Source organism: Macaca mulatta, chromosome 14 (assembly GCF_049350105.2).
Source record: "Macaca mulatta isolate MMU2019108-1 chromosome 14, T2T-MMU8v2.0, whole genome shotgun sequence".
Classification (NCBI taxonomy): Eukaryota; Metazoa; Chordata; class Mammalia; order Primates; family Cercopithecidae; genus Macaca; species Macaca mulatta.
In genome coordinates, this window is record NC_133419.1 from 69,455,132 (window position 1) to 69,473,911 (window position 18,780).

The following is an 18,780-nucleotide window of genomic DNA, read 5'->3' on the forward strand; positions in this document are numbered from 1 at the left end:
CAAAGCAGTTTCTGAGAAGGCTTCTCTCCATTTTTTATCTGAGGATATTTCATTTTTCACCATGGGATTCAATGATATCCAAAATATCACTTGTGAAATTCCACAGAAAAAGTGCTAGCAAACTCCTCCCCGAAAGGATGGTGTAACTCTGTGAGATGAATTCACACATCATAAAGCAGTTTCTCAGAAAGCTTCTTTCCTTTTTCATCTGAGTTTATTTCTGGTCTCAGAGCGCCCCCGTGTGTCTCATTGCAGATTCTGCGAAAACACTGTTAGCAAGCTTCTCCATGAAAACAATGCTGTAACTCTGTGAGCTGAATTCACCTACAACAAAGCAGTTTCTCAGAAGACTTCTATGCAGTTTTTATCTGAGGATGTTTCCTTTTCCACCCTGGGATTCAACGATATCCAAGGTATCACTTCTGAGATTCCACAAAATCAGTGCTAGCAAACTCCTCCAAGAAAGAGTGGTGTCACTGTGAAATGAATTCACACATAACAAACCAGTTTCTCAGAAAGTTTCATTCTGGTTTTTATCTGAACATATGTCTGTTGTCCATAGAGTCTTCATAGCGTTCCACATTATCACTTCTAAGATTCCATAGAAACTGTGATGGCAAACAGGTCCTCGAAACACAGGAAGAGTTGCATTCTTACATCACAAAGCAGTTTCTAAGAAAGTTTCTTTCTCGTTTTTATCTGAGGAGATTTCCTTTGTCCCCATAAGCTTTGCTGCGCTAAGAAATATCCCATTGCAGGTTTCAAGAGCACAGTGTTAGCAAACTGATCAATGAAAAGACAAATGTAACTCTCTGAGTTGCATTCACACATCGCAATGCAGTTTCTCAGAACGCTTCTTTATCGTTTTTATTTGAAGATACTTCCTTTGTCAGCGTAGGCTCAATGAGATCAAAAATATCCCTTTCAGATTCCCCAGAAACAATGGTAAGATATTGCTTCATGAAACAAAAGTGTAACTCTGTGAGATGAATTCAGATATCAGAAAGCAGTTTCTCAGAAAGCGTCTTTCTAGTTTTTATCTGAGGATATTTCCTTTTTCAACATAGCCCTCAATGCGCTCCCAGATATCACTTTGCAGATTCCACAAAAACAGTGTTAGCAAACTGCTTCATTGAGAGAAAACTGTAACTCTGTGAGATAAATTCCCACATCATAAAGAAGTTTCTCAGAAAACTTCTTTCTAGTGTTTATCTGAGGAGATTTCCTTTGTCAACATAGGCTTCAATGTGATCCAAAATATGGCTTCACAAATTTCCCAAAAACAGTGGTAGTAGACTGCCCCGTGATGTGAAATTTTAAGTCTATGAGATGAATTCACACATCTTAATGCAGTTTCTCAGAAAGCTTCTTTTTAGTTTTATCTGAGGATATTTCCTTTTTCACAATAGGCCTGAATGTGATCCCGAATAGCCCTTCGCGTATCCATCCATGACGGAGTTTCCAAGCTGCGTAATATAAAGAAATCTTTATCTGTGTGAGATGAATAAACATAGCAAAAAGCAGATTCACAGAAAGCTTCTTTCCAGTTTTTATCTGAAGATATTTCTTTTTTCACCATAGTCCTGAATGTGCTCCTGAATGTCCCTTCGCAGATCGGTCCATTGCAGAGTTTCCAAACTGCGTACTATAAAGTAAGTCATATTTATGTGAAATGAATATACATATCTATCACAAAGCAGTTTCACAGAAAACTTCTTTCCAGTTTTTGTCTGAGGATATTTCCTTTTTCATCATAGCCATCCATATACTCCCGAATGTCCCTTCGTAGCTTTTTCTCCAAAAGAAATTCCCCAATCCTCTATGAGAGGAAAGGTATAAGTCTGTGAGTGGAATGTACACGTCAAAAAGCAGCTCCTCAGAAAGCTTCTCTCCAGTTTCTATCTGAAGATATTTCTGTTTTCAACATAACCCTCAAGGCGCTCCACAATATCCTTTCGCTGACTACAGAAAAACAGTGTTAGAATAATGCTCAATGAAAAAAGAAGCTTAACAGTGCGAGTGGAATTCAAACAACACAGAATAGTTTCACAGAAAGTTTCCTTCTTGTTTTTATCTGAGGGTATTTCTTTTTCAGCATATTCTAAAGAGCATTCCCAAAAGTCCTTTCTCAGGTTCCACAGAAACAGTGACTTCAAACTGCTCAATCCAAAGAATGATTGAACTTTATGAGATGAATAAACACATCACAGGCAGTTGCTCAGAAAGCTTCTCTCCAGTTTTCAATGGAAGACATTTCCTTGCTCACCACAGGCCTCTGGGCGCCACTTAATATCCTTTTGCAGATTCCTCAAAGACAGAGTTTCCAAACTGGGCAATGTAGAGTAAACTTTAACTCTGTGAAATGAGTGCACATGTCAGAGAGCAGTTTCTTGGAATGCTTCTTTCTGAGTTTTATTTGAGGCTATTTCACTTTTTGCCATAGTCTTCAATGTGCTCCGAAATATCACTTTTCGGTTTACAGGAACAGTGTTAAAACACTGCCTTAAGAGAAAAGGGGTATAACTGCATGAGTGGAATGCACACATCACAAAGCAGTTTCTCAGAAAGCTTCTCTCTAACTTTTATCTGAAGATATTTCCGTTTTGAGTATGTTACTGAATGTGCTCCTGAATGTCCCCTCATGGATCCGTCCATAACAGAGTTTCCAAGCTGCGTAATGTAAAGAAAGCTTTATCGATGTGAGATGAATAAACATAGCGAAAAGCAGATTCATAGAAAGCTTCTTTCCAGTTTTCATTTGAACATATATCCTTTTTCACCATAGGCCTGAAGGTGCTCCCAAACTTCCCATCATGAATCTGTTAATGATGGAGTTTTCAAGCTGCATAATGTACAGGAAACTTTATCTATGTGAGATGAATAAACATAGCAAAAAGCAGATTCACAGAGAGCTTCTTTCCATTTTTTAACTGAAGATATTTCCTTTTTCACCATAGTCCTAAATGTGCTCCTGAATGTCCCTTCGAGGATCCGTCCATGAGAGAGTTTCCAAGCTGCATAGTGTAGGAAAGCTTTATCTATATGAGATGAATACAAATATCACAGAGCAGTTTCACAGGAAGCTTCTTTCCAGTTTTTGTCTGAGGCTATTTCTCTTTTCACCATAGGCTTCCAAATGTCCCTTGGTACCTTCTTCTCCAAAAGGGTTTCCACAATGCTGTATGAGAAGAGAGGAATAACACTGTGAGTGGAATGCATACGTCACAAAGCAACTCCTTGGAAAGATTCTCTCCTGTTTCAATCTGAATGCATTTCCTTTTTCACTGTAAGCTTCAAAGCACTCCCGAATATCCCATCGCACGCTAAACAAAAACAGTGTTAGTAAGCTGCTCAATGAAAAGAGAAACTTAACTGAGAGAGAGGAATTCACACGACATATTATAGTTTCACAGAAAGCTTCCTTCTGGTTTTTATATGAGGATATTTCTTCTCCATAATCTAAAGACCGTTCACAAATGTCCTTCCTCAGATTCCACCGAAGCAGTGATTTCAAACTGCTCAATCCAAAGAATGTCCTGAATGTACACCGGAATGTCCCTTTGCAGATCCGTCCATGGCAGACTTTCCAAGCTGTGTAATGTAAAGAAAGCTTTATCTATGTGATATGAATAAACAAAGCAAAAAGCAGATTCACAGAAAGCTTCTTTCCATGTTTTATCGGAAGATATTTCCTTTTTCACCATGGTCCTGAATGTGCGCCCGAATGTCCCTTCACGGATCTTTCCATGACGGAGTTTCCAAACTGCATAATATAAAGAAAGTTTTATGTGTGTGAGATGAATAAACATATATATCTCAAAGCAGTTTCACAGAAAGCTTCTTTCCAGTTTTTGTCTGAGGATATTTCCTTTTTCAAAATAGCCATCCATATACTCCCTAATGTCCTTTGGTAACTTTTTCTCCAAAAGGAATTCCACAATCCTCTATGAGAAGAAAGGTACAGCTCTGAGAGTGGAAGGCAAATTTCACAAAACAACTCCTCTGAAATCTGCTTTACAGTTTCTATCTGAAGATATTTTCGTTCTCACCATAAGCCTCAAAGTGCTAATGAATGTACCTTCGTGAATCTGTCCATGACAGAGTTTCCAAGCTGCCTAATGTAAAGAAAGCTTTACCTATGTGAGATGAACAAATGTAGCAAAAAGCAGATTCAGAGAAAATTACTTTCCTGTTTCATCTGAACATGCTTCTTTTTTCACCATAGTACTGAATGTGCTCCCAAATGTCCCTTCTCGGATACGTCCATTACAGAGTTTCCAAGCTGCGTAATGTAAAGAAAGCTTTATCTATGTGAGATGAATACACATAGCATAGAGCAGTTTCGCAGAAAGCTTCCTTCCAGTTTTAGTCTGAGGCTATTTCCCTTTTCACCATAGGCGTCAATATGGTCCTGAATATCCCTTGGTACCATTTTCTCCAAAAGGATTTCCCTGATCCTGTATGACAAGAGAGATATAACACTGTGAGTGGAATGCACACGTCACAAAGCAGTTCCTCGGTAAGCTTCTCTCCAGTTTCTATCTGAACATATTTCCTTTTTCAACGTAAGCCTCAAAGCGCTCCCAAATATCCCTTTGCACGCTAAACATTAACAGTGTTAGAAAACGGCTCAGTGAAAATAGAGGCTTAATTGAGTGAGAGGAATTCATATAACACATGGCAGTTTCTCAGAATGCTTCCTTCTTTTTTTTATCTGAGGGTATTTCTTTCTCCATATTCTATAGAGCGTTCCCAAATGTCCTTCCTCAGATTCCACAGAAACAGTGATTTAAAACTGCTCAATCCAAGGAGTGGCTTAACTCTATGAGATGATACACACATCACAAAGCAGTTGCTCAGAAAGCTTCTCTCCAGTTTTCATCAGAAGACATTTCCTTGCTCACCACAGGCCTCTGAGTGCCACTTAATATCCCTTCGCAGATTCCTCAAAGACAAGTTTCCCAACTGGGTAACGTAGAGTAAGCTTTAGCTCTGTGAAGTGAATGCACATATCAGAGAGCAGTTTCTTGGAACGCTTCTTTCTGGGTTTTATTTGAGGATATTTCACTTTTCGCCATAGTTTTCAATGCGCTCTGAAATATCACTTTTTTGGTTTTACAGGAACAGTGTTCAAACACTGCCTTATGAAAAAGAGGTATAACTCCCTGAGTGTAACGCACACATCACAAAGCAGTTTCTCAGAAAGCTTATCTCTATTTTTTATCTGAAGATATTTCAATTATCACCATAGTCCTGAATGTGCTCCCGCTTGTCCCTTTGCGTGTCCCTCTGCGTGTCCCTCCATGACGGAGTTTCCAACTGTGTAATGTAAGGAAAGCTTTATCTATGTGAGATGAATAAAAATAGCAAAAAGTAGAATCACAGAAAGCTTCTTTCCAGTTTTTATCTGAAGATATATCCTTTTTCACCATAGGGGCCAATATGCCCTTGGATATCATTTGGTACCTTTTTCTCCAAAAGGATTTCCCTAATGCTGTATGAGAAGACAGGTATAACACTCTGAGTGGAATGCACACATCACAAAGCAGTTCCTCGGAAAGCTTCTCTCCAGTTTCTATCTGAACATATTTCCTTTTTCACCATAAGCCTTAAATGCATTCCCGAAATCCCTTCGCACGCTAAACATAAACAGTGTTATAAAACTGCTCAATGAAAAGAGAAGCTTAGCTGAGTGAGAGGAATTCACACGACACACAGCAGTTTCACAGAACGCTTTCTTCTGCTTTTATTCTGAGGATATTTCTTTCTCCATATTCTAAAGAGCATTTCCAAATGTTCCTTCCTCAGATTCCACAGAAGCAGTGATTTCAAATTGCTCAATCCAAGAATGGTTTACCTCTATGAGATGAATACACACATCACAAAGCAGTTGCTCAGAAAACTTCTCTCCAGTTTTCATCGGGAGAAATGTTGCTCACCACAGGCCTCCGGGTGCCACTAAATATCCCTTCATAGATTTCTGAAGACAGAGTTTCCAAACTGGGCATTGTAGAGTAAGTTTTAACTCAGTGAAATGAATGTACATATTGGAAAGCAGTTTCTTTTGAACGCTTCTTTCTGGGTTTCATCTGAGGATACTTCACTTTTCATCCTAGTCTTCGATGCACTCCGAAATATCCCTTTTTGAGTATTACAGGACAGTGTTCAAATACTGCCTTATGAAAAAAGAGGTACAACTCCCTGAGTGTAATGCGCACATCACAAAGCAGTTTCTCAGAAAGCTTCTCTCCAGTTTTTATCTGAAGAAATTTCCTTTTTTACCATAGGCCTGAATGTGATCCCGAATATCACTTCACGGATCCATCCATCAAGGAGTTTCCAGGCTGTGTAATATAAAGAAACATTTATCTATGTGAGATGAATACACATATCACAGAGCAGTGTCACAGAAAGCTTCTCTCCAGTGTTTGTCTGAGACTATTTCCCTTTTCACCATAGGCATCAATATGCTCCTGAATATCCCTTGCAACTTTTTTCGCCAAAAGGGTTTCCCCAATGCTGTATGAGAAGAGAGGTATAACAGTGTGAGTGGAATGCATACGTCACAAAGCAGTACCTTGGAAAGCTTCTCTCCGGTTTCTATCTGTACATATTTCCTTTTTCACCGTAAGCCTGAAAGTGCTCCCGAATATCCCTTTGCACACTAAATATAAAGAGTTTTGGAAAACTGCTCAATGAAAAGAGAAGTTTAACTGAGGGAGAGGAATTCACAAGATACATAGCAGTTTCACAGAAAGCTTCCTTCTGGTATTTATCTGAGGATATTTCTTTCTCCATATTCTAAGGAGTGTTCACAAATGTCCTTCTTCAGATTCCACAGAAGCAGAGATTTCAAACTGCTCAATACAAGGAATGGTTTAAGTCTATGAGATGAATACACACACATCACAAACCAGTTGCTAAGAAAGCTTCTCTCCAGTTTTCATCGAAGACATTTCCTTGATCACCACAGGCCTCCAGGTGCCACTTAATATCTGTTCGCAGATTACTGAAAGACAGAGTTTCCAAACTGGGCAATGTACTTTAAGGTTTAACTCTGTGAAAAGAATGCACGTATCAGAGAACAGTTTCTTGGAATGCTTGTTTCTGGGTTTTATTTGAGGATATTACACTTTTCTCCATAGTTTTCAATGTGCTCCAATATATCACATTTTCGGTTTTACAGGAAGAGTGTTCAAGCACTGCCATATGAGAAAAGAGGTATAACTCCCTGAGTGGAATGCACACATCACAAAAAAGTTTGTCAGAAATCTTCTCTCCAGTTTTTATCCTAAGATATTTCCTTTTTCACCATAGGCCTGAATGCGCTCCTGAATGTCCCTTAGCGGATCCGTGCATGACAGAGTTTCCAAACTGCGTAATGTAAAGAAAGCTTTATCTATGTGAGATAAATACACGCAGCACAGAGGAGTTTCACAGAAAACTTCTTTCCGGTTTTTGTCTGAGGCTATTTCCCTTTTCACAATATACATAAATATACTCCCTAATATCCCTCGGCAACTTTTTCTGCAAAAGGGTTTCCTTGATGCTGTCTGAGAAGAGAGGTATAGCACTGTGAGTGGAATGCACACGTCACAAAGCAGTTCCTTGGAAAGCTTCTCTCCAGTTTCTATCTGAATCTATTTTCTTTTTCACCATAAGCCTTAAAGCTCTCCCAAATATCCCTTCCTATGCTAAACATAAACAGTGTTAGAAAACTGCTAAATGAGAAGAGTAGCTTAACTGAGTGAGAGAAATTCACATGACACATAGCATTTTCACAGAAAGCTTCCTTCTGATTTTTATCTGTGGTTATTTCTTTCTCCATATTCTATAGAGCATTCCCAAATGTGATTCCTCAGATTCCACAGAAAAAGTGATTTCAAACTGCTCAATCCAAGGAATAGTTTAACTCTATGAGATGAATACACACATCACAAAGGATTTGCTCAGAAAGCTCATCTCCAGTTTTCATCGGAATACATTTCCGTGCTCACCACAGGCCTCGGGGCACCACTTAATATCCCTTCACAGATTCCTCAAAGACAGAGTTTCCAAACTGGGCAATGTAGAGTAAACTTTAACTCTGTGAAATGAATGCACATATCAGAGAGCAGTTTCTTGGAACGCTTCTTTCTGGGTTTTATTTGAGAATATTTCACTTTTTAACATAGTCCTCAATGTGCTTCAAAATATCACTTTTTGGGTTTTACAGGAACAGTGTTCAAACATTGCCTTATGAGAAAAGAGGTATAACTCTCTGAATGGAATGTCCACATCACAAAGCAGTTTCTCAGGAAGTTTCTCTCCAGTTTTTATTTGAAGATATTTCCTTTTTCACCATAGGCCTGAATGTGCTCCCAAATGTCCTTTTGGGGATCCGTCCATGCAGTGTTTCCAAGCTGCGTAATGGAAAGAAAGCTTTATGTATTTGAGATGAATACACATAGCAAAAAGCAGATTCACAGAAATCTTCTTTCCAGTTTTTATCTGAATATATTTCCTTTTTCACCATAGGCCTGAATGTGCTCCTAAATGTCCCTTCGTGGATCCTTCCATGACAGAATTTCCAAACTGCGTAATATTAAGAAAGTTTTCTCTATGTGAGATGAATAAACATGTCTATCACAAAGAAGTTTCACATAAAACTTCTTTACAGTTTTTGTCTGAGAATATTTCCTTTTTCACCACAGCCGTCCATGTACTTCTGAATGTCCATTGGTACCTTTATCTCCAAATGGGATTCCCCAATCCTCTATGAGATGAAAGGTATAACTCTGTGAGTGGAATGCAGAAGTTACAAAGCAGCTCCTGGGAAAGCCTCTCTCCAGTTTCTAGCTGAACATATTTCCTTTTCTACTGTAAGTCTCAAAGCACTCCTGAATATCCTTTCTCACTCTAAACGTAAACAGTGTTAGAAAACTGTTCAATGAAAACAGCAGCTTAAATGTGCGATGGAATTCACAAGACACAGAGCAGTTTCACAGTAAGCTTCCTTGTGGTTTTTATTGGAGGGCATTTCTTTTTCAGTGTATTCTAAAGAGCGTTACCAAATATCTTTCCTCAGATTCCACATAAGCAGTAATTTCAAACCGCCCAATCTAAAGAATGATTTAACTTTATGAGATGAATATACACGTCACAAAGCAGTTGCTCAGAAGGCCTCTCTCCAGTTTTCAATGGAAGACATCTCCTTGCTCAGCACAGGCCTCCGGGCAACACTTATTATCTCTTTGCAGATTCCTCAAAGACAGAGTTTCCAAACTGGGCAATGCAGATTAAGCTTTAACCCTGTGAAATGAACGCATGTATCAGAGAGCAGTTTCTTGGAACTCTTCTTTTTGGGTTTTATTTGAGGATATTTCACTTTTTGTACAGTCTTCAATGCGCTCCATAATATCACATTTTTGGTTTTACAGGAAGAGTATTCAAACACTGTCTTATGAGAAAACAGGCATAACTCGCTGAGTGGAAGGCACACATCACAAAGCAGTTTCTTAGAAAGCTTCTCTCCAGTTTTTATCTGAAGATATTTACTTTTTCACCATCGGCCTGAATGTGATTCCTACTATCCCTTTGTGGATCTGTCTATGACGGAGTTTCCAAGCTGTGTAACATAAAGAAAACTTTATCTATGTGTGATGAATAAACATAGCAAAAATCAGATTCACAGAAAGCTTCTTTCTATTTTTCACCTGAAGATATTTCCCTTTTCACCATAGTCCTGAATGTGCTCCTGAATGTTCCTTCGCGAATCCGTCCATGAGAGAGTTTCCAAGCTGCATAATGTAAAAAAGCGTTATCTATGTGAGATGAATAAACATAGCAAAAAGCAGATTCACAGAAATCTTCTTTTCAGTTTTTATCTGAAGATATATCCTTTTTCACCATAGGCATCCATAAGCCCCCGGATATCAATTGGTACCTTTTTCTCCAAAAGGGTCTCCCTGATGTTGTATGAGAAGAGACGTATAACACTGTGAGTGGAATGCGCACATCACAAAGTAGTTCCTCGGAAAACTTCTCTCCAGTTACTATCTGAACATATTTCCTTTTTCACTGTAAGCCTCAAAGCGTTCCTGAAATCCCTTCGCACACTAAACATAAACAGTGTTATAAAACTGCTCAATGAAAAGAGAAGCTTAGCTGAGTGAGAGGAATTCACACAACACAGCAGTTTTACAGAAAGCTTCCTTCTGGTTTTTATTTGAGGATATTTCTTTCTCCATATTCTAAAGTGCATTTCCAAATATTCTTCCTCAGATTCCACAGCAACAGGGATTTCAACCTGCTCAACCCAAAGAACGGTTTAACTCTATGAGATGAATACACACAACACAAAGCAGTTGCTTAGAAAGCTTCTCTCCAGTTTTTATCGAAGACATTTCCTTGCTCACCACAGGTCTCCAGGAGCCACCAATATCCCTTTGCAGATCCCTCAAAGACTGAGTTTCCAAACTGGGCAAGTAGACTAAGCTTTAACTCTGTGAAATGAATGCACATATCAGAGAGCAGTTTCTTGGAAAGCTTCTTTCTGTGTTTTATTAGAGGATAGTTCACTTTTGGCCATAGTCTTCAATGCGCTCTGAAATATCAATTTTCGGTTTTACAGGAACAGTGTTCAAACACTGCCATATGAGAAAAAGGTATAATTCCCTGAGTGGAATGCAAACATCACAAAGCAGTGTCTCAGAAAGCTTCTCTCCAGTTTTTATCTGAAGATATTTCCTTTTTCACCATAGGCCTGAATATGTACCCGAAAGTTCCTTCGCAGATCTGTCCATGACAGAGTTTCCAACTGCGTAATATACGGAAAGCTTTATCTATGTGAGATGAAAAAACATATGTATCACAAAGCAGTTTCACAGAAAGCTTCTTTCCAGTTTTGGCCTGAGCATATTTCATTTTTCACCATAGCCATCCATATACGCCTGAATGTCCCTTGGTAGCTTTTTCTCCAAAAGGCATGTCCCAATCCTCAATGAGAAGAAAGTTGTAACTCTTTGAATGGAATGTACACGTCAGAAAGCAGCTCCTCAGAAAGCTTATCTCCAGTTTTTATCTGAAGATATTTCCATTATCACCATAAGCCTCAATAGCTCCCGAATATCCCTTTGCAGACTAAACAAAAACAGTGTTAGAATACTGCTCAATGAAAGCAGAAGCTTAACTGTGCTAGTGGAATTCACATGACACAGAGCAGTTTCACAGAAAGCTTTCTTCTGGTTTTTATCTGAGGGTATTCCTTTTTCATCATATTCTAAAAGTGTTCCCAAAAGTCCTTTCTCAGGTTCCAGAGAAACAGTGATTTGAAACTGCTCAATCCAAAGAATGATTTAACTCTATGAGATGAATACACACATCACAATGCAGTTGCCCTGAAAGCTTCTCTCCAGTTTTCAATGGAAGACATTTCCTTGCTCACCACAGGCCCCTGGGCACCACTTAATATTCCTTCGCAGAATACTCAAAGACAGAGTTTCCAAACTGGGCAATGTAGAGTAAACTTTAACTCTGAAATGAATGCACATATCAGAAAGCAGTTTCTTGGAACGCTTCTTTCTAGGTGTTATATGAGGATATTTCACTTTTCACCATAGTCTTCAATGCGCTCTGAAATATCACTTTTTCGGTTTTGAAGGAACAGGGTTCAAACACTGCCTTATGAGAAAAGAAGTATAACTCCCTGAGTGAAATGCCCACATCACAAAGCTGTTTCTCAGAAAGCTTCTCTCCGGTTCTCATCTGAAGATATTTCCTTTTTCACCATAGTCCAGAAAGTGCTCCTAAAAGTACCTTCCCGAATCCGTCCATGATGGAGTTTCTAAGCTGCTTAATGTAAAGAAAGCTTTACCTATATGAGATGAATAAACGTAGCAAAAAGCAGATTCACATAAAATTTCTTTCGAGTTTTCATTTGAAGATGTTTCCTTTTTCACCATAGTCCTGAATGTGCCGCAGAATGTCCCTCTCGGATCCGTCCATGACAGATTTTCCAAGCTGTGCAATGTAAAGGAAGCTTTTTGTATGTGAGATGAATACACATAGCACAGAGCAGTTTCACAAAAGCTTCTACTGAGTTTTTGTCTGTGGCTATTTCCCTATTCACCATAGGCGTCAATATGCTTCTGGATATCCCTTGGTATCTTTTTCTCCAAAAGGGTTTCCCCAATGCTGTATGAGAAGAGAGGTATAACACTGTAAGTGGAATGCACACGTCACAAAGCAGTTCCTCGGAAAGCTTCTCTCTAGTTTCTCTCTGAACATATTTCCTTTTTCAACGTAAGCCTCAAAGTGCTCCCGAATATCCCTTCACACACTAAATTAAACAGTGTTAGAAAACTGCTCAATGAAAAGAGAAGCTTAACTGAGTGAGAGGAATTCACATGACATATAGCAGTTTCACAGAAAGCTTCCTTCTGCTTTTTATGTGAGGATATTTCTTTCTCCATATTCATAAGAGTGTTCCCAAATGTCCTTCCTCAGATTCCACAGAGACAATGATTTCAAACTGCTCAATCCAAAGAAAGGTTTAACTCTATGAGATGAATACACACATCACAAAGCAGTTGCTCAGAAAACTTCTCTCCAGTTTTCATCGGAAGATGTTTCCTTTCATACTGTAGGCCTCCGGGCACAATTCAATATCCCTTAGAAGATTTCTCAAAGACAGAGTGTCCAAACTGGGCAATGTACAATAAGCTTTAACTCTGTGAAATGAATGCACCTATCAAAGAGTAGGTTCTTGGAATGTTTCTTTCTGGGTTTTATTTGAAGATAATGCATTTTTCGCCATAGTCTTCAATGCGCTGGGAAATATCACTTTTTCAGATTTACAGGAACAGTGTTCAAACACTGCCTTATGAGAAAAGAGGTATAACTTCTTGAGTGAAATGCACATATCACAAAGCAGTTTCTCAGAAACCTTCTCTAAAGTTTTTATCTGAAGATATTTCCTGTTTCACCATAGGACTGAATGTGCTCCTGAATCTCCCTTCACGAATCCATCTATGACGGAGTTTCAAACTGCATAATGAAAGAAAGTTTTGTCTACGTGAGGTGAATAAACCTATCTATCACAAAGTAGTTTCACAAAAAGCTTCATCCCAGTTTTTGTCTGAGGATATTTCCTTTTTCACCATAGTCGTCCATATACTCCCGAATGTCCCTTGGTAGCTTTTTCTCCAAAAGGGATTCCCCAACCTTCTATGAGAAGAAAAGTGTAACTGTGTGAGTGGAATGCACACGTCACAAAGCAGCTCCTCGGAAAGTTTCTCTCCAGTTTCTATCTGAAGATATTTCCATTTTCACCATAAGCCTCAAAGCACTCCCGAATATCCCTTAGAAGAATAAACTAAAACAGTGTTAGAATACTGCTCAATGAAAAGAGAAGCTTAACTTTGCGAATGGAATTCACATGACACAGAACACTTTCGCAGAAAGCTTTATTCTGGTTTTTATAGGAGGGTATTTCTTTTTCAGTATATTGTTAATAGCATTCCCAAATGTCCTTTCTCAGGTTCCACAGAAACAGTGATTTCAAACTTCTCAATCCAAAGAATGACTTAAATCTATGAGATGAATACACACATCAAAAATCAGTTGCTCAGAAAGCTTCTCTCCTGTTTTCAACGGAAGGTATTTCCTTGCTCATCACAGGTCTCTGGGCGCCAATTACTATCCCTTCGCAGATTCCTGAAAGAGAGAGTTTCCAAACTGAACAATGTAGAGTAAACTTTAACTCTGTGAAATGAATGCACATATCACAGGGCAGTTTCTTGGAACACTTCTTTCTGGGTTTTATTTGATTATATTTCACTTTTTGCCATAGTCTTCAGGGCACTCCGAAATATCACTTTTTCAGTTTTACAGGAACAGTGTTCAAACACTGCCTTATGAGAAAAGAGGTATAACTCCCTGAGTGGAATGCACACATCACAAAGCAGTTTCTCAGAAAGCTTCTCTCAAGTTTCTATCTGAAGAAGATTCCTTTTTCACCTTAGGCCAGAATGTGATCCTGAATATCCCTTCGCGGATCCGTCCATGACGGAGTTTCCAAGCTGCATAATGTAAAAAAAGCTTTACCTATGAGAGATGAATACACATACTAAAAACCAGATTCACAGAAATATTCTAGTTTTTACCTGAAGATATTTCCTTTTTCACCATAGTCCTGAATGTGCTCCCAAATGTCCCTTTGTGAGTCTGTCCATGACAGAGTTTCCATGCTGCATAATGTAAAGAAAGCTTTATCTATGTGAGATGAATAAACATAGCAAAAAGCAGATTCACAGAAAGATTCTTTCCAGTTGTTATCTGAAGATATATCCTTTTTCACTATAGACGTCAATATGCCCCTGGATATCAATTGGTACCTTTTTCTCCAAAAGGGTATCCTTGATGCTGTATGGGAAGAGAGGTATAATACTGTTAGTGGAATGCACACGTCACAAAACAGTTCCTCGGAAAGCTTCTCTCCAGTTACTATCTGAACATATTTCCTTGTTCACCGTAAGCCTCAAAGAATTCCCAAAATCTCTTCACATGCTAAACATAAACAGAGTTTGAAAACTGCTCAATGAAAAGAGAAGCTTAACCGAGTAAGAGGAATTCACAAGACACAGAGAATTTTCACAGAAAGCTTCCTTCTGGATTTTACCTGAGGATATTTCTTTTTCCGTATTCTAAGGATCGTTCCCAAATGTCCTTCCTCAGATTCCACAAAAACAGTGATTTCAAACTGCTCAATCTAAAGAATGGTGTAACTCTATGAGAAGAATACACACATCCCAAAGCAGTTGCTCAGAAAGCTTCTCTCCACTTTTCATTGGAAGACATTTCCTTGCTCACCACAAGCCTCCGGGCGCCACTTAATATCCCTTCACAGATTCCTCAAAGACAGAGTTTCCAAACTGGGCAACATAGAGAAAGCTTTAACTCTGTGAATAAATGCACATATCAGAGAGCTGTTTCTTGGAACACTTCTTTCTGGGATTTATTTGAGGATATTTCACTTTTCATCATAGTCTTCAATGCACTCCGAAATATCACGTTTTCAGTTTCACAGGCACAGTGTTCAAACACTGCCTAATGAGAAAGGAGGTATAACTCTCTGATTGGAATGCATGCATCACAAATCAGTTTCTCAGAAAGCTTCTCTCCATTTTTTATCTGAAGATATTTCCTGTTTCACCATAGGCCTGAATGTGCTCCTGAACGTCCCTTCACGAATCTGTTCATGGCGACGTTTTAAAAATGCGTAATGGAGTTTGACCGGGTGGTAGCAGCCAGAGTCGCCTTCGGGACGCGCCTGCTCTCCGCCTTTTGCTGCAGTCCGTCGATTTCTTTCTCCAGGAAGAAAAATGGCATCCGTTGCAGTTGATCCACAACCGAGTGTGGTGACTCGGGTGATCAACCTGCCCTTGGTGAGCTCCACGTATGACCTCATGTCCTCAGCCTATCTCAGTACAAAGGACCAATATCCCTACCTGAAGTCTGTGTGTGAGATGGCAGAGAAGGGCGTGAAGACCATCACCTCCGTGGCCATGACCAGTGCTCTGCCCATCATCCAGAAGCTAAAGCCGCAAATTGCAGTTGCCAATATCTATGCCTGTAAGGGGCTAGACAGGATTGAGGAGAGACTGCCTATTCTGAATCAGCCATCAACTCAGATTGTTGCCAATGCCAAAGGTGCTGTGACTGGGGCAAAAGATGCTGTGACGACTACCGTGACTGGGGCCAAGGATTCTGTGGCCAGCACGATCACAGGGGTGATGGACAAGACCAAAGGGGCAGTGACTGGCAGTGTGGAGAAGACCAAGTCTGTGGTCAGTGGCAGCATTAAGACAGTATTGGGGAGTGGGATGATACAGTGGCGTAGAAAATGCACTCACCAAATCAGAGCTGTTGGTAGAACAGTACCTCCCTCTCACTGAGGAAGAACTAGAAAAAGAAGCAAAAAAAGTTGAAGGATTTGATCTGGTTCAGAAGCCAAGTTATTATGTTAGACTGGTATCCCTATCTACCAAGCTTCGCTCCCGTGCCTACCAGCAGGCTCTCAGCAGGGTTAAAGAAGCTAAGCAAAAAATCCAAGAGACCATTTCTCAGCTCCATTCCACTGTTCACCTGATTGAATTTGCCAGGAAGAATGTGCATAGTGCCAATCAGAAAATTCAGGATGCTCAGGATAAGCTCTACCTCTCATGGGTGGAGTGGAAAAGGAGCATTGGATACGATGATACTGATGAGTCCCACTGTGCTGAGCACATTGAGTCACGTACTCTTGAAATTGCCCGCAACCTGACTCAGCAGCTCCAGACCACGTGCCACAACCTGCTGTCCAACATCCAAGGTGTACCGCAGAACATCCAAGATCAGGCCAAGCACATGGGGGTGATGGCAGGCGACATCTACTCAGTGTTCCACAGTGCTGCCTCCTTTAAGGAAGTGTCTGACAGCCTCCTCACTTCTAGCAAGGGGAAGCTGCAGAAAATGAAGGAATCTTTAGATGATGTGATGGATTATCTTGTTAACAACACGCCCCTCAAATGGCTGGTAGGTCCCTTTTATCCTCAGCTGACTGAGTCTCAGAATGCTCAGGACCAAGTTGCAGAGATGGACAAGAGCAGCCAGAAGACCCAGCGATCTGAGCACAAAACTCATTAAACCTGCCCCTGTCACTAGTGCATGATGTGGCCAGGCAGATGACCTGTTATGTTGAAATTAACTTGCTAGGCAACCCTAAATTGGGAAGCAAGAAGCTAGTAAAAAGGCCCTCAATTATAGTTGTTTCTAGCTGAATTAAGAGCTTTAAAGTTTCTGGCATTAGCAGATGATTCTGTTCACCTGGTAAGAAAAGACTGCTAGGTTTGTTAGATCCTATAGCCAGAACTCAGAAAAAATTCAAGTGCACTTATGTTCTCATTCTGTGGCCATTGTGTTGCCTCTGTTCTGGTTTGTATTGAATAAAAACATCTTCATGTGGGCTGGGGTAGAAACTGGTGTCAGCTCTGGTATGATCTGAAAAAAAAAATGCGTAATGGAAAGAAAGTTTTATCTATGTGAGATGAATAAACATGTCTATCACAAAGCAGTTTCACAGAGAGCTTCTTTCCAGTTTATGTCTGAGGATATTTCCTTTTTCACCATAGCCATCCATATACTCCTGAATGTCCCTGGTAACATTTTCTCCAAAAGGCATTTCCCATTCCTCTATGAGAAGAAAAGTATAACTCTGTGAATGGAGTGCACACGTCACAAAGCAGCTCCTCGGAAATCTTCTCTCCAGTTTCTAGCTGAAGATATTTCCATTTTCACCATAAGCCTCAAAGCACTCCCAAGTATCCCTTAGATGACAAAACTAAAATAGTGTTAGAATACTGCTCAATGAAAACAGAAGCTTAACTGTGCAAGGGGAATTCACAAGACACAGAGCAGTTTCACAAAAGCTTCCTTCTGATTTTTATCGCAGTGTATTTCTTTTTCAGCATATTCTTAAGAGCGTTCCCAAACGTCCTGTCTCGGGTTCCACAGAAACAGTGATGTCAAACTGCTCAATCCAAAGAATGATTTAATTCTATGAGATGAATCCACACATTACAAAGCAGTTGCTCAGAAAGCTTCTCTCCAGTTTTCAACAGAAGACATTTCCTTGCTCGCCACAGGCATCCGGTTGTCACTTAATATCCCTTTGAAGAATCTTCAAAGACAGACTGCTAATATCACTGTTTTAGTTTTATAGGAACAGTGTTCAAACAGTGCCTTATGAGAAGAAAGTTACAACTCCCTGAGTGGAATGTAAACATCATCAAGCAGTTTCTCTGAAAGCTTCTCTCCAGTTTTTATCTGACGATATTTACTTTTTCACCATAGACCCAAATGTGATCCCGAATATCCCTTCGCGGATCCATCCATGACGGAGTTTCCAAGCTGCGTAATGTAAAGAAAGCTTTATCTATGTGAGATGAATAAACATAGAAAAAAAGCAGACTCTCTGAAAACTTCTTTCCAGTTTTTAACTGAAGATATTTCTCTTTTCACTATAGTCCAGAATGTTCTCCCGAATGTCCCTTTGAGATCCATCCATGACAGAGTTTGCAAGCTGCGTAATGTAAAGAAAGCTTTATCTATGTGAGATGAATAAACATAGCACAGAGCAGTTTCATAGAAAGCTTCTTTCCAGTTTTTGTATGAGGCTCTTTCTCTTTTCACCATAGGCGTCAATATGCTCTCAGACATGCCTTGGTACCTTGTTCTCCAAATGGGTTTCCCCAGTGTTGTATGAGAAGAGACGTACAATACTGTGAGTAAAATGCACATGTCACAAAGCAGTTCCTCGGAAAGTTTCTCTCCAGTTTCTATCTGAACATATTTCTTTCTCACCGTAAGACTCAAAGAGCTTCTGAATATCCCTTTGCACGCTAAATATAAACAGTGTTAGAAAACTCTTCAATGAAAAGGGAAGCATAACTGAGCGAGAGGAATTCACACGATACAAAGCAGTTTCACAGAAAGCTTCCTACTGGTTTTCATCTGAGGATATTTCTTTCTCCATATTCCAAAGAACGATCCCAAATGTCATTGCTGAGATACCTCAGAAAGAGTGATTTCAAACTGCTCAATCCAAGGAATGATTTAACTTTATGAGATGAATACGCACATCACAAAGCAGTTGCTCAGAAAGCTTCTCTCCAGTTTTCAATGGAAGACATTTCCTTGCTCACCACAGGCCTCCGGAGCCACTTAATATCCCTTCGTAGATTCCTCAAAGACAGAGTTTCC

General features: G+C 39.7%; 1 pseudogene across 1 annotated transcript; it reads left to right on the top strand.

The window, feature by feature from the left end:
• The first annotated feature begins 15,274 nt into the window (after positions 1–15,274).
• LOC106996374 (perilipin-2 pseudogene) lies at positions 15,275–16,853 on the top strand (annotated as a pseudogene). The gene has a single exon (XR_001442614.3). The product of XR_001442614.3 is annotated as a perilipin-2 pseudogene (transcript).
• Positions 16,854–18,780: the final 1,927 nt, after the last annotated feature.